Source organism: Microcebus murinus, chromosome 10 (genome assembly GCF_040939455.1).
Source record: "Microcebus murinus isolate Inina chromosome 10, M.murinus_Inina_mat1.0, whole genome shotgun sequence".
NCBI lineage: Eukaryota > Metazoa > Chordata > Mammalia > Primates > Cheirogaleidae > Microcebus > Microcebus murinus.
Window position 1 is genome coordinate 89503789 of NC_134113.1, and position 17946 is coordinate 89521734.

At 43.6% G+C, this 17946-nt stretch overlaps 1 protein-coding gene and 1 long non-coding RNA gene across 2 annotated transcripts in view; both read right to left on the reverse strand.

Annotated features, from left to right (window-relative positions):
• APOLD1 (apolipoprotein L domain containing 1) overlaps window positions 1–17946 on the reverse strand; it is a 55935-nt gene that overhangs the window by 23761 nt on the left and 14228 nt on the right. The gene's annotated exons all lie outside the window — the stretch shown is intronic.
• On the reverse strand, window positions 6963–12985 carry LOC142861043 (uncharacterized). The gene is made up of 2 exons (XR_012921476.1): window positions 12891–12985; window positions 6963–7327 (listed from the first exon to the last, which is right to left on the reverse strand). It is a non-coding gene; the product is annotated as an uncharacterized LOC142861043 (long non-coding RNA).

The window sequence follows — 17946 nt, forward strand, 5'->3', positions numbered from 1 at the left end:
ATGCAAAATTCTTGGAAAGATTAAGCATATTACAAGAGATTAAGATGGCCTGGGATTATCCTGACCAGGTGCCAGCCTTCAGAAAGACTCCAGGGCAGCAGCAGATCTGGTGAAGCTACTGAGAAGCTGAACAGGTCCAGAGCTATATTCTGTGGCAAAGCAGATCTTATAGAAAAAGAACTGAAAAAAGAGAAACCTGGAAAACTGATCGCTGGCATGACCAGGTTAAAAACACAACAGATTAAAGTCTATGCAATAACTCAGGCTTTTTCTTTCTTTCTTTCTTTCTTTTTTTTTTTTTTTGAGATAGAGTCTTGCTCTGTCGCCCAGGCTGGAGTGCAGTGGCGTCAGCCTAGCTCACAGCAACCTGCAACTCCTGGGCTCAAGTAATCCTCCTGCCTCTCAGCCTCGTTAGTAACTGGGACCACAGGTGCGCACCACCACACCTGGCTAATTTTTTTCTATTTTTAGTAGAGATAAAGGTTTAGTAGGTTCTCACTCTTGCTCAGGCTGTTCTTGAACTCCTGATGTAAGGGATCCTCCCACCTCAGCCTCCCAAAGTGTGTGGATTACAGGTGTGAGCCATAGCTCCCAGCCTTCAGCACCCAGCTTTTTCTTTTCTTTTTTTATTTTTTGAGACAGAGTCTCACTTTGTTGCCCAGGCTAGAGTGAGTGCCATGGTGTCAGCCTCGCTCATAGCAACCTCAAACTCCTAGGCTCAAGCAATCCTCCTGCTTCAGCCTCTCGAGTAGCTGGGACTACAGGCATGTGCCACTATGCCTGGCTAATTTTTCCTATATATATTAGTTGGCCAATTAATTTCTTTCTATTTATAGTAGAGACAGGGTCTTGCCCTTGCTCAGGCTGGTTTCGAACTCCCGACCTCAAGCGTTCCACCCGCCTCAGCCTCCCAGAGTGCTAGGATTGCAAGCGTGAGCCACCGCGCCCAGTCTGCCCAGCTTTTTCTTTTGGCAGCCCTCTCCAATACTGTTCTTCATCCCAGGAGCAGCCTTCGTCTGGGAGCAGCTCTTTCCATTCCTCTCCATTGAAAGTCTCCCCTTTGCTCCCTGGCTTCATTCTTCTGACTTGCATTAGCCAGGGGTCTCCAGAGAAACAGAACCAACAGGATATACAGAGAGAGAAAGAAAGATTTATTTTAAGGAATTGGTTCACACGATTGTAAGGGCTGGCAAGCCTGAAATTTCTAGAGCAGACCAGCAAGCTGTGAACTCAGGGAAGAGTTGATGCTGAAATTTTGAGTCTGAAACATGCAGGCTGGAAACTCAGACAGGAGTAGACACTACAGTCTTGAGGCAGAATTGCTTCTATTTCAGAAACCCTCAGTCTTTGTTCTCAGGCCTTCAACTGATGGAATGAGACCAACCCATGTTATGAAGAATAGAATATAAATCACGTCTAAAAAAATACCTTCACAGCAACATCTAACCTGGTGTTCAACCAAACAATTGGGCACCTCAGCCTAGCAAGCTGACACACAAAATTAACCATCACAAGCCTCATCTGCAATTAACAGTCTTTTGTTTCTCATGGGTCCCAGGGGACATCCTCTTCCTCCTGCTTCTCTAGAAAGCATCAATGGCCCACCCTAGAATCCGTCCCACCAAACGACTTTTCCACGGCCTGCAGCAGCAATGAAAAATTTCTATCCACCAAAATGTTTCCCTCCTCTTCTTCTCCCAGGTACCATTTCATTCCACCATCCCTACCCTGACATAATGGGTTCTCTCCAAGCTTTCACTCAAACCTCTTACTGAACTAGAGCCATTTTGTGTTATTTTATTTTATTTTTGGTTTTTTTAAAATTAATTTTGAATTGTTGCTTACTTTTAGTTAGGAAATCGCTGTTATTTAAGTGGTTATATTTTTGGTCAAATGTAAGATTAACAGAATAATTCTTAAAGAAGAATTGTGATTCTTACAGTAGTGCTTTGTAAATAAAGTTCTTGGCTTACTGCTGCGATTCCAGTTCCTAGAACCTCGCCTGGCATGCAAGAGGAAGCAGTTCAATAAACATCTGCTGAATGAATCTGTTAATGAGGCAAATGAGGCACCATTGAGACTACTCTTGCACTCCAAGATCAATTTTAATTTGTCATGGTACACCATTCAGAATCCATGTAGACTAAGTCTGCTTATTGATTATTGATTCTTCTATGTTCCTTTGTGCAACTGGGCCTGTTTCTTTTCTTGTGCTGTCCGTATCATCACGGGTATCAGAGTTAAGCCACACCTATAAAAATGAATCCCAGAGCTTTCCTTTTAATCTGTTCTCTGGAAAGAGTTGGATAAAATGGGAATGATCTGCTCTTTGACTGCTTGAGAGAATTCATAAAGCATCTGGGCCATGTGCCTTTTGGGTGGATATTTCTTTGATAACCTTCTCAATTTCTTTTTTGGTTGTTGATCTATTCAGGTTTTCTACCTCTTAAAGATCCAATTTTTGAAATTCAGGTTGTCTCCAATAATTGTCCATTAAATAAAGCCGGGCGAGGGGGCTCATGCCTGTAATCCTAGCACTCTGGGAGACTGAGGCGGGTGGATCACTCAAGGTCAGGAGTTCTAAACCAGCCTGAGCAAGAGCAAGACCCCGTCTCTACTAAAAATAGAAAAAAATTAATTGGCCAACTAAAAGTATATAGAAAAAATTAGCCAGACATGGTGGCACATGCCTGTAGTCCCAGCTACTTGGGAGGCTGAGGCAGAAGGATTTCTTGAGCCCAGGAATTTGAGGCTGCTGTGAGCTAGGATGATGCACAGCACTCTAGCCTGGGCAAGAGAGTGAGACTCTGTCTCAAAAAAAAAAAATTGTCCACTAAATATATTGGTATAAATTATATATGGTATTCTCTACTAATATTTTAAAGTCTCCTCTATATCTGTATTATGTCTCTTTTTTATCCCTAAGTTGATTTATCTTCTTTTTTCTTGATTAAACTTTCCAGAGGTTTATCTAATTGCTTGTTCTTTTCAAGGAACCTATTCTTCATTTCCTATTTTCATATATTTTAGGGTTGCCAGATTTAGCAAATAAAAATATAGGATGCAAGTATGTCTTTTAATTGGTTTCCCACTGTATCCTTCCTTTTACTTTCTTTGGATTTATTTTGTTGTTATTTTTCTAGCTTCTCAGGTTAAAGGGCTCAACTTTGGTGCATGTTTTTTGTTCAGTTTTGAGAAGAATGCTATTTCTCTATTTGCAAGATACACACACACATATACGTGCATAATTTACATATACATTTAATTAAGATATTGTCTTACTGGAATCCTCTCTGGTTACTTCCTTTGATCTGTTGTTTTCTTAGGAATCAAATGCTCTTCCTTTCCCTCCAGAGGTAAACATTCTCCTGCATTTACAGCCTATCATACATTTTGTTAGGCTTTAACTACTATACCTGTATCTTGAATCCATGCCTAGTATTCTTTTGCCTGTGTAAACTTTATATAAATGATACCGAATGTATTTTTTGGCAATTTGCTTTTTGCATTCAACATTACATTTGTGAAAGTCATCCCTTCTACATGTGCAGCTCAAATTTAGTCATAATCTAATCATAGATTCTTTCATAGTAGCAGATTTATTTATTTGTTTGTTTGTTTGTTTGTTTATTTGACAGGATCTCACTGTTATCCATGCTGGAATGCCGTGGTGCTATCATAGCTCACTGCAATCCTCCCACCTCAGCCTCCCAAGTAGCTGCAACTACAGCTGACCAACACCACGCCCAGCTAAATTTTTCTTAATTTTTAATTTTGTAGAGATGGGGTCCTGCTATGTTGGCCAGGCTGGCCTGGTGCTCCTAGGCTCAAGGAATCCTCCTGCCTCAGCCTCCCAAAGTGCTGGGATTATAGGCATGAGCCACTGTACCTGGCCCAGTGTTTTTATTAATAGAATCCAAGTTAGTTACCCATTTTCCTAGGGATGTGTATTTCTAACGTATGTTCTTAATTTTTCACTTTTACAATTCTGTTATAAACATTCTTGTCCAAGTCTTGCTGACTTCCTATGGCGAATTTCTCTCGAGTAAATGCCTCAGAGTCGAATCCTAGGCCTTAGGTTATGTGAATCTGTAATTCTTCTAGACAATACCAAATTATTCTCCAAAGTGAACATATCAATTTACATTCCTTCCAATGGTATATATTAATAATAGGTTCTCTGGCCCCACACCTTGACCAACAACTGGTATTGTCACATTTATAACTTTTGCCAAACTGATGAGTTGCATTGTTCTTATTTGCATTTTTATTATTCCTAGCAAGGTTGATAATCCTGTTATTTGTCATTTGGTTTTCCTTTTCCATGGATTTTTTTTTAATTTTAGTCTTTTTTTTCTTTTTTTTTTTTTTTTTGAGACAGAGTCTCGCTTTGTTGTCCAGGCTAGAGTGAGTGCCATGGCGTCAGCCTAGCTCACAGCAACCTCAAACTCCTGGGCTCGAGCGATCCTTCTGCCTCAGCCTCCCGAGTAGCTGGGACTACAGGCATGCGCCACCATGCCCGGCTAATTTTTTTTTTTATATATATATATATCAGTTGGCCAATTAATTTCTTTCTATTTATAGTAGAGACGGGGTCTCGCTCTTGCTCAGGCTGGTTTTGAACTCCTGACCTTGAGCAATCCGCCCGCCTCGGCCTCCCAAGAGCTAGGATTACAGGCGTGAGCCACCACGCCCGGCCGATGCCTTTTAATAAGCAGATTTTTTTTCATCTCAGTGTAATTGACATTATCAATCTTTTCCTTTATGGTTTGGTTTTATGGCTTCCTTTTGCTCCATACAAGACCATAAAAATATTCTCCAGTTTTTTCTTCTAAAAATTGCTTTTCATTTTGGGTCCTTCTGTGGAATTTATTTTTGGTGTATGATGTGAGCTAGGGACCTAATTATGTGTAACAGATTTCCTGGCATCAATGATAGAATAGTTCATCCTTTCCCTACAGATCTGGAGTATTGATTTTATGTAAATCAAGTTTTCATATATGGGTGGGTCTGTTTCTGAGCTCTCTAATCTGTTCCAAAGATCTTGTTGTGTATCCTTGCACTGGTATCACACTGTTTTAACAACAATAACTTCATACTAAAGGTATACATCTGGTAGGAAAAGTCTCCCCATCGTTTTCTTCTATTTGATCGGGCTAACAGAATTCTAAATTAAAAGTAATTGTCTCTTGAAACCACTAAGATTTCATTGCACTGATATTTTTGATACAGTGTTGCTGATGAGAAGTCTGATTTCAATTTGATTCTCTTTCCTTTGTAGGCATTTTTTTTTCCTCTGTAAGGTTTTAAGGCTTTTCTCTTGTCTTTTCTATTCACAAATTTTACACTATTTGCAGGGACTTTGTAAGGTTCTGTCAACCTGAGGAACCAAGCCTTCTTTGATTTATTTATTTAAATTTGCTTAACAAAATACCATAGAAAAGTAAATAAAAAAAATATAAAAAATAAAAGAAAAAAAATATTTAAAAAAAAAAATAAAAATAAAAAATAATAATAAATTTGCTGCCTCTCTTCCCTACTCATATTCTTTTTGGAACTCATTAGATAAAAATTGGAATTCTGGATCTATCCTCCATGCCTCTTGATTTTTTTTTCTTCGTACATTCCATTACTTTCCAATTTGGGCTATCTTCTGGGAGAATGTTATAGTTCTATCTTCCAGTTCATTAATTTGCTCGTTGGCAAATTAATTTAGCCCTTCTATTATTTCAATAATCAATTAAATTTTCTTAATATCTAGTTTATTCTTACATATGTATGTATATTAACCTTTCACATTTCTTTAGTGATACACGTCATATTTATTGTAAAGCCCTACTCTTCTTGCTGTATTAATTCTATTTTCTCAGATGGAAGTTTTATCATCTGTTGAGTTTCTTATCTTTAATGTTAGCATTCTTTAAAGTTTGGCCATTTCTGATTTTTCACTCATCTCTGTAGTGGAAGTGTCCTGTTAGATCTATGTTGTATCTATTTTTTTAAGCCTATTTTGAGGAAGGATGGGGTATACCACTGGTCCTACCTTGGTGGCCAGTGTTCTGACATGGGTGTTGCCAGACACTGGGGGTGGGGCACTGCTTTATCTATATTACTATCACCTTCCCACCCATTTTTCTGGACTGTAGATAGACACAGGCTATCACTAGTATCTGGCTAAAGGAATAGAGAAGGAGTGGCAAGCAGGGATCAAACTATCTAGATATTCCTACTCTGGCACCTGAATTAGTCAATCTATTGGTTATCTTTGAACTTTCTACCACTGCTATTTGCCACTTGGAGCAAGGAGCACTCTTAGTGTCCCTCCTATATTTTGCAGCAATGGGCTACGGTTCTAGTGTTTATCTCCTTCACCTGATCCTATGTCATTCAGAAATCTATTACAGTTTTTGGTCCCTGGAAATTTCTCTCTCATTCCCAATGCAACTGTGATTTTTCTCATTATCTTCTCCATTACTTGTAAAAACTGGGAGCTGGAGGAGGAGATTGTATCATTTTTCATTCCATTATCCTTAAATTCACCCTGTTGCCATGCTTGAGTTACGAACAAAGAGAAAAAGAAGTCAAAGAAGCGGTCTGTGGGGGTCAATGTATCATTTTATTCTAATAAAAACTACTAGAGAATGTACCTTGACATGAAAGCCAAATGTGTTTACTCATACTGAATCACAGCATTACATAAACTTCGCCATCCAGGCCCTGGGGCGGGTCTCATTGCTTGGGCGGCATCCCATCCAGCGAGCAGTAGAACTTGTGTTCTCCTGGGCTGCCTGCCTCCTGAAGAACAAAGAGATGAAACTCAGCCAATCATGCTCAGTTTATTATTCCAGAATTTACCAGTCAGAATAACTCATACTCTCTAAGAACAGAGGTGATAAACTGAGTCATGTTCCTTCATACAGAAGGTCTCCTCTTGCTACTGTAACAAACTACCACAAACATAGTTGCTTAAGATAACACAAATTTATTCTCTTACAGTTCTTGAGGTTAGATGCCCCAAATCCATTTCACTGGGGTAAAGACAAGGTGTCAGCAGGGCTGGTTTCTTCTGGAGGCTCTGAGAGGAGAATCTCTCTTCTTGCCATTTCAGTTTCTAGTGGCCCCCTGTGTTTCTATCTCCAAAGCTCCTCACTCCAATCTGTTTCCATCATCACTTTGCCTTCTCATGCTCTGACTCCTCCTGTGTTCTTCTTGCAAGTATCATTGCGATTACGTAGGGCCAACCAGATAACGCAGGATAACTGTCCCATCCCATGATCCTTAACCACGTCTGCAAAGTCCCTTCTGCCATATAGCATAGTCACAGGTTCTGGGGATCAGGATAAGGACATTTGGGGGGGGTTGTTATTCTACCACAGAAGATAATATCAAGAGTTAAGGGCCGGGTGCGGTGGCTCACACCTGTAATCCTAGCACTCTGGGAGGCCGAGGCGGGCGGATTGCTCGAGGTCAGGAGTTTGAGACCAGCCTGAGCAAGAGCGAGACCCTGTCTCTACTATAAATAGAAAGAAATTAATTGGCCAACTAATATATATAGAAAAAATTAGCCGGGCATGGTGGCACATGCCTGTAGTCCCAGCCACTCGGGAGGCTGAGGCAGGAGGATTGCTTGAGCCCAGGAGTTTGAGGTTGCTGTGAGCTAGGCTGACGCCACAGCACTCACTCTAGCCTGGGCAACAAAGTGAGACTTTGTCTCAAAAAGAGTTAAGAATCATTCCCCCTAATATTCCCTCCGTTCTTATTCTCATACGCCATTGATTTAACCATTCAGCCTATGCCAACCAGAGGTGTGGCCGACATCCTCAGGAGAGGATCTTGGCAGCCTGTCAGGACAGTCCTGCCCTCTTATATCACCAGACTTTGTATTCTCCTAGGAACCTTGGTGGGCAACAGAGATTTTGTTCCCAACAGGTTCCAAAATAGTTCCCTACAATGTATTAATTTTAATTGTAGTTCGGTGCCATTCTGTATCCAAGGCTAAACTCCATTCATTTTTCTATTATGCATTTTTATTGCCCTTGCCCGTATTGTGCACTTGCTAGAGGAGCAGCAATGAGATGACATGACAAAAGTACACCACTCTAATAATGGTATGCACAAAGAAACTTCAATAACAAAATGCCAATAATGTGGAGAAAAACATTTTAACATAAACCTTCTCCCTTTATCAAGTTTCTAGGGAGAAATTAACATCCAAGAAATGAAATTCACATCCTCTTATGTAAGTCAAAATCATGAGACATGAAAGCTCAAAGAAAGTACAGTTTAAAATATAAATATCTGCATCTAGAATGGTGAATCCTTTCCAGAAAAAAAAAGGAAAAATGAAAAAAATAAATAAATAAAAATATCTTCTGCTTGTGAGTTAAAATTCAAAGAAATTAAACTCCAAAATTTATCTTCCCCAACTTCTTTTGCTGCTGTCTCAACTGGAGGGGATGACAATGCCTGGGTAGAGTCAAGGATCTCTTGGCAAATGCAGCATAAGCTGTATCTCACTGGAAGGGGGGACAGTTCCTTCAGGGCACCCAAATTAGAAAATAATGATAATACCAGCCAAGTCTGTTCTGTACCTTTTTCTAAAAGCATGTTTAGTAGAACATGCAAAACGAGCATAGCACTGGCTCTATACCCACAATAGTCATAAAACAAGCCAATTCCTAGCAGGTAGCCCAAGCAAAATTGCATGCCCCAAATCAGTGCATTGGGTTGTCAAAGACTGTCACAGAGACTGCAGCCTCTCCAAAGTGCCAGCTGATCGATACTAAGGGTCCTGTAAATTTAAACCCAGTTAGTGGAAATCTCATAGCCACAGGTAAATTTCAGCACTATGGCACCTGGCACTTAGCACGTCTGGGAAGATCCACCTCTGGGTACCATCTCCTCTCTCAGACCGTTTGAAAGGATGTCATCTTCTCAAAAAGCTTAGAAATGTGCCATGGCGACAGTCTCAGTCATCACATCTTATTTGAGAGGATCTGTTCTTTCCCACCCAGATACTCAAAACCCTTTCATTTCCAGGTTCCCTTTGAACCATAGAGGCTGCCCTACAGTCGTGCGCCGAAAGTGAACTATCTAGTGACAAAGCTCCCACGGCAACTAATGGGCATTTTTATTCCTGTTCCACAGTCGCTTTTCCCACTACCTCTCTCAGAGGGATTGCTTAGGCCTAAGAAAACCAGCATTGTTTATCTCAAAGTAACGAGAAGATTTGGAACGTTCCAGACACAAAGAAACGAGAAACAAACGTTTGAGGTGATGGATATCCCAATTACCCTGATTTGATCACTACACATTGTACATATATATCAAAATATCACATGTACCCCAGAAGTATATACAATCACTATGTGTCAATTTTAAAAGATTAACAACAACAACAACAAACCACTTGGGGAGGATTTCTCCATATCTAAACAACCAGTTTTTAGCAACCTTGAGAACAAGTAGAGGGAGTGATTCTTGAGCCACATGAATTCAGACTTGGTCCATCCACCCTGTCCTCTTTTGCCCTTGAGGATGGTTCAAAACAACATAAAAGAGGAATTAAAATCAGGGATGTTTACATTACCTACCTGGACCTAGCACCAACACATTGAAAACTAATCTCTCGCTAAATGCTCTGTGGCCCATAGAAAGCCCAGCTGCCCCACATTTTAAAAACAGCAAATACTTTTCCTGTACTTTAATATCTAAAAGGGCAGTATATGAAAAGACTGCCTCTTTCCCCCTATAGTTGAATCCCCCACATCTGCTGCAACTGCTTATTAAGGCTTCTTCAGCCTGCTGGCCCCTGCTAAGGCCCTCCCATAGCCCCCGTACCTTCGCCAAAACCCTCTGACAGCCTCCAGTGGTTTCTCCAAGGTCATTTTCCCCAGGACATGGCTGATAAGAGCCAACTGCACCACCGTAAACCTTCGTGGCCCAACATAAGCCCATACGAATTGCCAAGATGGAAATGTCCTCTGCACAAAGAACAAGACCCCAGGACCGAGGCCAACCCTTTGCCACTGTGGAAGCCCCAGTCACTCCCTGTGTATCCACTTGCTACTCCCTAACTGTGCTCCCTCTTTATTCCTTACATACCAGATTTCCGGCCAGCGCACCCAGTGTTGGAACACTGAAGGAGTACGCAATAAACAGCACCCCTCCTCCTTTTCAGAGTTCAAAGCAAATTTAAAAATAAGATAAAGGAGTGGAAGGAGGCCAATTATTACTTTATTCCTGATAGAACTGGGTTGTAGAATGCGATTTCATGTAAGAGTAAGAAGAGCTGCCCAGAACAAGCTGCAGAATAAGATCCGGCCGTCCTGGTCCAAAGCATTCTAGATTTGCCTCACTGCTGGGATCAGGCCCGCTGGATTCCAAAGAGGAAAGGCAACAGGAATGAGCTGAGTATACCCACTTTATTTTCCTTAATGTGCCAATTAAATCACAGCCCAGGGGCAGAGTTGGGAAAGGCCAGAGAACAGCCAGGTGTTCCACTAATGCAGTTCCCTTTGCCCGGGAAGACGACTTTTGTTTGAGGTTTTTCGTAACTAGTAAAAGACGTGGATGCATTACATGGGTAATTAAATAGCTTGATTTTTTGCTTTTAAAGCCAAGATGGTAGAAGATGCTACCTGGTACCACAATCATAACCAGGAAGCCTAAAGATAAAGTTTCTCTGGCATTCTCAATGAACCTGAACCTTAGAGAATGCTTTCCCACGTTCTCCAGAAGTTTTTCATATGTCTTTAAGAAGACACCAGAGTTCATACGTTTATTAGCCATACATATGATTCACCATTTGGAGCAAGATTTAAATAAAACCTTTCCTCCATTCCAGAGACAAATGTTTTAAGGCTTCTCAGATCTCCCACCGTCCCCTTTGTTCTTTCTTTTGGTCACTCCCCACTTCCGGACCTGGATGAAACAGCCACACTGCAAGGTGAAAATTAATTTCCTGAGTGATCACAGGGCAGCCAGATGCCAGCACGTGGGAGTTCAAGGATTTAGCTGTGTGTGGTGTGAACCTTGGCCGCAGCAAACAGAGATGGCAAAGCTGGCAGATAAACGCCTTCTCCGTGCTCCCCCCTTCTCGGACTATGGGGTGCAGCTCCTTCTGGCAACCTCTTGGAGCATCCTGAGGGCAGAGCAAGCTTGCCTGCTGAGAGATGTGCTGCCGGGAAGACCACTTCGCATCCTCCTCCCTGCCTCGTCTCCCTTGTTCCTGGCAGTTACCAACCTGACGCTATTTGTGTTGTTTTGCGTCCTACTGCCCTTCCCTCGGGGCCAGCCTCAGTGGGCGACCTCCCACAAATCAACATTTACTGAATGTTTCTCAGGGAGGCAAAGAATGTTACATTACACGCAATGCAGGAAACCTTCCTTTAGAATATTCTCTGAGTTTCTTTCTCCCTCCTCAAAAAGAGATGGCTCACCCGTCTCTTCTCCCTCTTCTTTCCCATATTCTCCTTGTAAAATTCTCTTCCAAGTATTTCTCTTGTTTTGCGTTGAGTAGAGCAATTTGGTCCCCTCTCAGCATTTAACTCTCCTCACTGCCAACCACTCTGCTTAATTCAACAAAGGCCCTCTGGTGAGCTGAGTACACAAAGCATTTGTTCTTCCTTGTAGACAAGAAGGGAAGGATTGCTCGTATGTCATTTGAGTACATTTTCTCTCTGTCACGCAGGCATAAAGCAAAAATTCCAAGCAGGCAAGACGTGGAGGGAAGAAAGAACTATGTCAGGGCGAAGCGAGGGTGGGGTCCAGGCACGCATGGGTTTGTAGTGATGTTTAGTGCGGGGAAAGCAGATCAGGAACGTGGAGCTTGAGCCAGGGGCAGACACTTGACATAAAGCCGGGTTCAGACTGGGGCCAGCTCACCTGTGCCAGAGGCGGCCAGGAGCTGGGAAGCGACTTTCGGAAACACTGGGCAGGAGCAACGGGAAAGCGGTTTAATAGGCAACAAACCGGGTTCTAAGGCAGGGCACCCCAGAAGTTCACTGCCAGGATCAGAACCAACCCCAACGGCAGTGAGACCAAGTCTCCTCTCGCAAGTGGACAAATAGATCACCTGCCGAGGGTCGAGGAATCAGGAAACCAGGCAGCTTCCTTGTGTTGAGGTTTCCCCTCACGCCTACAAATGGTACATTCTCGTTCTGTGTGAGTTTTCTATTGCTGCTGTAACAAGTCCCAACCAATTCAGTGCCTTGAAACAACACAAATTTACTACCTTACAGTGCTGTGGGCTAGAAGTCCGACACAGACCTCACAGGATAAAAGCAAGGTCTCCGCAGGGCTGCGTGCATTTCTGGATGCTCTGGGGGAGAATCCTTTTCCAGCTTCCAGAGGCTGCTGCACTCCTCAGCCTGTGGCCCCCTTTCCCTCTCCCCAAAACCAGCAATGGCCGTGGAGTCCTCACATCCCGCCACTCTGACCTCCTCTCCTATTTCCCTCTTTCACGGGTCAGCACGCTTGTCATTACATCAGGTCCACCTGGATAATCCAAGCTAACCCCCCCCCCCCATCTTAAGGTCGGCAAATTAGCAAACTTGCTTCCATCTGTGAGCTTAATGCCCCTTTGCTATATAACATGTATCCACAGGCTTGAGGGATTAGGATGTCTACCTCCTTGGAGGCGGGCATCACTCTGCCTTCCACACGCGATGATGAGTGCTGTGCAGAAAAACAAAGTAGGGCCAAGGGAGTGACATTCTTCCTCAGTCAGATCTCTCTCTGACCACAGCTAGGAAGGCTCTCTGCTTTTGCTTGTAAGGTTTCATTTGATTATATTGGGCCCACCTGGATAATCCAAGCTACACTCCCCGTCTAAGGTGCTAACATTAATGACATCTGCAAAGACTCTTTTGGCATTTAAGGTTACTCACAGGTTCCAGGGATTAAGGTGTGGACATCTTGGCCAGGCGCAGTAGCTCACACCTGTAATCCTAGCACTCTGGGAAGCCAAGGTGGGCGGATTGTTTGCGCTCAGGAGTTCGAGACCAGCCCGAGGAAGAGCAAGACCCCCTCTCTACTAAAAATAGAAAGAAATTAATTAGACAACTAAAAATATATAGAAAAAAATTAGCCGGGCCTGGGTGGTGCATGCCTGTAGTCCCAACTACTCGGGAGGCTGAGGCAGGAGGATCGCTTGAGCCCAGGAGTTTGAGGTTGCTGTGAGCTAGGTTGATGCCATGGCACTGTAGCCCGGGCAACAGAGTGAGACTCTGTCTCAAAAAAAAAAAAAAAAAAAAGATGTGGACATCTTGAAGGAGGTCATTGTTCTGTCTGCCACACCTTAAATATGATGAAATTTTCTAGGCATAGAGGCTCATTGGTGACCCTGAAATTTACAGCTGGTGCTCTGCCAAGAGCCCATGTAGAGTTCAGCTGTTGGATAGGGTTGTTTCAATTTAGTCAGAAAGTGTAAGCTAAGATTTCCCACTGCTAGCTCCCTTAACTGGAAAAATGTGTGCATCTTTTCTCTCTGCTTAGAAGTGAAGCAGCGATATGAAGGCACCCCCACCATGAGGGCACAGAAGAGTAACGTTAGCCCTGATTTTAACCCCAAATCAGAGTCGAATCATTCCCTGGGCTGCCTCATTGTAATCAACACCTCTCTTTGCTTGTATTTAATGTCTCTTCTGATCAAAGTGATACATTTTCCCAATTTCAAATCTCAGTGTTAAGGAGCTCAGAACTGGGAACAGCATTCCTCTGCCCTTTCCATTCAGTATTGTTCCGGATCCTCCAAGAAGTAGCCACTGAGATGGGATTAGACACGTAAGAAATTTGTCAGGGGAAATGTCTATGAGAAGAAAGGAGAAGTCAAGAGAACTGGGAGAGCCATCGGACCATGACACTGGTCTGAATTTGAGTGAAGGAGAGAAGGAAGGTGCAGGCTGAGCGGAAGCACCTCAGGCTGCAGTGCAGTTCTCCGGAAAGTTCCGCAAGGCTAGTGTGGATCCTCAAGCCAAAGTCGCCCAGAACTCATCGCTGCTCTATGCTGAGGCCACACCTCCCAAGGCTGCTCCCTGCCGTTGACCGCTGCAGCAGGGACATCGAGGCAAAACAACACCTGGGAGGCTCCTCTGGCTCCTCTTTCCACGTGGCTCATTCCGTCTCGGCCTTTTCCTACCATAGGCCTCTCCTGTCTGTGGCGCTTCTGTGCATCCTTTCAATCCCATAGCGAGATGGCCCAGCGCCTGCTTTAATTTACGGGGAGGGCTCTGCTCTTAGGCAATCAGTAGGAGTCAGCTTGGAGCACAGGAGAAAAGAGACAGAAAACTCTTAGGCTAGGCAAAAGGAGTTGGTGTGATTCTTAAAATCTGCCATGATTTACTAGGATAGGAAATGCAAATAATATAAGATGGTTTTGCCCGGAGAGCGTACTCTGCAAATCTCCTTTTTACTGGCAGTTGGCAACCAGTGGGGGATCCCGAGGTTCAGAGTTTCATTCGTATCTGTCTCCAGACAGGGCAGTGACTACTAAGAGCTCTCCTGCTCCTCCAGGTGCCCTTCCATGAAGTCCTGGGGAAAACCTTTTGGCCGAGGAAGAGCAGGTGTCAGCAGGTGACTATCATAGCCACAGAGAAACCTCAGGGGCACATCCCCAGATCGGCTCCTTCTGTGAACCACGGCCCCGCACGCCAGCAGCACCAGGCCGTATCATCACAATCCCCCGAGCATAGTGGCCCCGGACTGCACGTATCTCCCAGTCATGTTCCTCCAAGCCCTGGCGCCTTCGTGGACTCTGCTCGGCCACATGAGCGGCCCTCCTTCCGCTTTTCTGTTTGTTTGGTTTTGACATGGCACATTCCTATTTATCTTTCTTAGTCTGTTCAGGCTACTAGGCCAGAACATCATAAACCAGGTGACTTATAAACAACAAAACTCTACTTCTCATTGTGCTGGAGGCTGAGAAGTGCAAGATGGAGTCACCAGCAGATGCGATGTCTGACAAGGGCTCCTGTCTGGCTCACAAGTGCCAACTTCTAGCTGTGTCCTCACACTGGAAGGGGCCAGGTGTCTCCCCAAGGCCTCTTTCACAAGGGCACTAACCTCATTCATGAGGGCCGTGGCTGTACTCTTGGGACCCAATCGCCTCCCCCAGGCCCCACCTCCTAAACCATCACATTGGTGATGAAGCGTCAACATGTGAATTTTAGTGGGGCACACGCATTCAAACCCTAGCACCGCAATGCTCAACATTACATCCGCTCGGCAAAGCTTTGCCCTCTCCTGTGTGTGCTCTCACAGCAGGGTGCTCACACCTATTTCACTGCTCATGACTCATTGTACAGTGATTTCACACACACACACACACACACACAAACACACACACACACAGCTCTGAGCTCTTTGAGGGCTTGCAGGCAGGGATGATGTTTCATATACCTAATGTCTAGTATATAGTAGGTGCTCAATAAATATTGAGAGAGAGAGAGAAGGGAAGGAAAGAAGAAATCTGACTGATACAGAATTCTTTTCAAGATAGATAGATAGTTGCGGCCGGGCGCGGTGGCTCACACCTGTAATCCTAGCACTCTGGGAGGTGGATTGCTCGAAGTCAGGAGTTCGAAACCAGCCTGAGCAAAATCAAGACCCTGTCTCTACTATAAATAGAAAGAAATTAATTGGCCAACTAATATATATAGAAAAAATTAGCCAGGCCTGGTGGAGCATGCCTGTAGTCCCAGCTACTCGGGAGGCTGAGGCAGAAGGATTGCTTGAGCCCAGGAGTTTGAGGTTGCTGTGAGCTAGGCTAACACCATGGCACTCACTCTAGCCTAGACAACAAAAGTGAGACTCTGTCTCAAAAAAAAAAAAAAAAAAAAAAAAGGATAGATATTTGCTACCTGAACATTGTCTTGAAGAAAAAAATATAGTTTCTTTAAAATGATAGGTATTTGCTTGACCTTTGTGCAAATGTGCTTCCTCAAAACTACATTAGGAGGCCGGGCGCGGTGGCTCACGCCTGTAATCCTAGCTCTCTGGGAGGCCGAGGCGGGCGGATTGCTCGAGGTCGGGAGTTCGAAACCAGCCTGAGCAAGAGCGAGACCCCGTCTCTACTATAAATAGAAAGAAACTAATTGGCCAACTAATATATATAGAAAAAATTAGCCGGGCATGGTGGCTCATGCCTGTAGTCCCAGCTACTTGGGAGGCTGAGGCAGAAGGATTGCTTGAGCCCAGGAGTTTGAGGTTGCTGTGAGCTAGGCTGACGCCACGGCACTCACTCTAGCCTAGGCAACAAAGCGAGACTCTGTCTCAAAAAAAAAAAAAAAAAAAAAAAAAAAAACTACATTAGGTAATGCTCCCTCACACCAGGTGTGAGGGTCATGGTTGATGTTATTTTACCTATCTTAGTGAAAAGGCCAGATGATTACAGAATAGATTACACCAAGCACTAATGCAGTTGCATCATACTGACACGGCCTGGTTCTCATTTGATTGATTAAGATAAGTTTGTGCTTAGGAATAAGTCTCTGGCCCTAAGAAGCAGGCCTAATACGCCACTCTAAAGAAAAAGTACCTCTTATTCAAAGCATGGGCCGGGTTACATCAGATTATTAAGTAGTGTTACAACATGCCCTTTGCACTGAATTGTTCTCAATGTTCCCAGAGTGAAGAATAATGTGTAGTCAATGTTCACTTCACTCAGAACAGAACAACCAAGGAAAACAAATACAATGCTCCAGCTGCTGCAATGGAACGGAAGAAGGTATTTTTCTGACTATACTCTGCAAGTTGAGAGAGAGCAGGGAGTGATGGGGATGGACGCTGAGGAATGTCAAGGAAGAGGCAGGGGAAGGATGTTCTCTAAAAGTCCCCACATGTGCATGTAAACCAGCTTCCTCCGGTTAGGCATAATGTTGACTTGCACTCCTCTTAGTACTAGTTAACATTTGTAGCACTTCCATTCCTTGCTGTTTTCATACTTGATAAGTTTGTAAAGCACTTCCAGATACATTATTGCAGTTGACCATGACAATAACTTTGTGAGGAGGTTATTAGTTTCCTTCATAAGCTTAGGGAGGTTAGGCACAAAAATAACAACCCAACCTACAACCTACAGGTGGTCCTGGCCCAGCAGATGGAGATGGCACACTGGGGGAGACTGCCTTGGATTCCACCTGATCAGATCCACCTTCCTTCCCCCACCCCAGCCATGAGTGTATTCCCAGCAGAAACCCAAATGGCCTCTCCCAAGCCTATATACCCCGTGCCCAAAAGAGAGGCTGACATGAAGACCTGGGGCTTCACTGTTCTGTATGGAATTGCCTCCAAAACAGGAACTAAAATACAGATAAATGAGAAAACTTCCCTTGGAAGTTCTTTTATTGCACAAAAAAATTACTTTTATTTATTTATTTTTTTTGAGACGGAGTCTCACTCTCTTGCCCAGGCTAGAGTGCCATGGCGTCAGCCTAGCTCACAGCAACCTCACACTCCTGGGCTGAAGCAATCCTTCTGCCTCAGCCTCCCTAGTAGCTGGGACTACAAGCATGCGTCACCATGCACGGCTAATTTTTTTTTTCTATATATATTTTTAGTTGGCCAATTAATTTCTCTCTATTTTTAGTAGAGACAGGGTCTCACTCTTGCTCAGGCTGGTTTCAAACTTCTGACCTTGAGCGATCCACCCGCCTCGGCCTCCCAGAATGCTAAAAGAAATGACTTTTTAATGAGATCTCTCACTAAATAAAATTAGCAAACAATATTTGGCCAAAGTAAGCTTGGTCTCCCCTTTCAGGTAAATGATGCAGGAGGTAGGAAAGGAGCTCAACCAAGGTTAGCAAATACAAAGCTTTTGACCAGGCCCCTCTTACCTACCGTGGAAGAAAGAGGCCTTTGAGAAACACCTGAATCTAGATGGACATAAAAGGCTAGAAATCAAAGGAGATTCAGAGACGAGCTCATATTAAAACCTCTTCCTTGGGC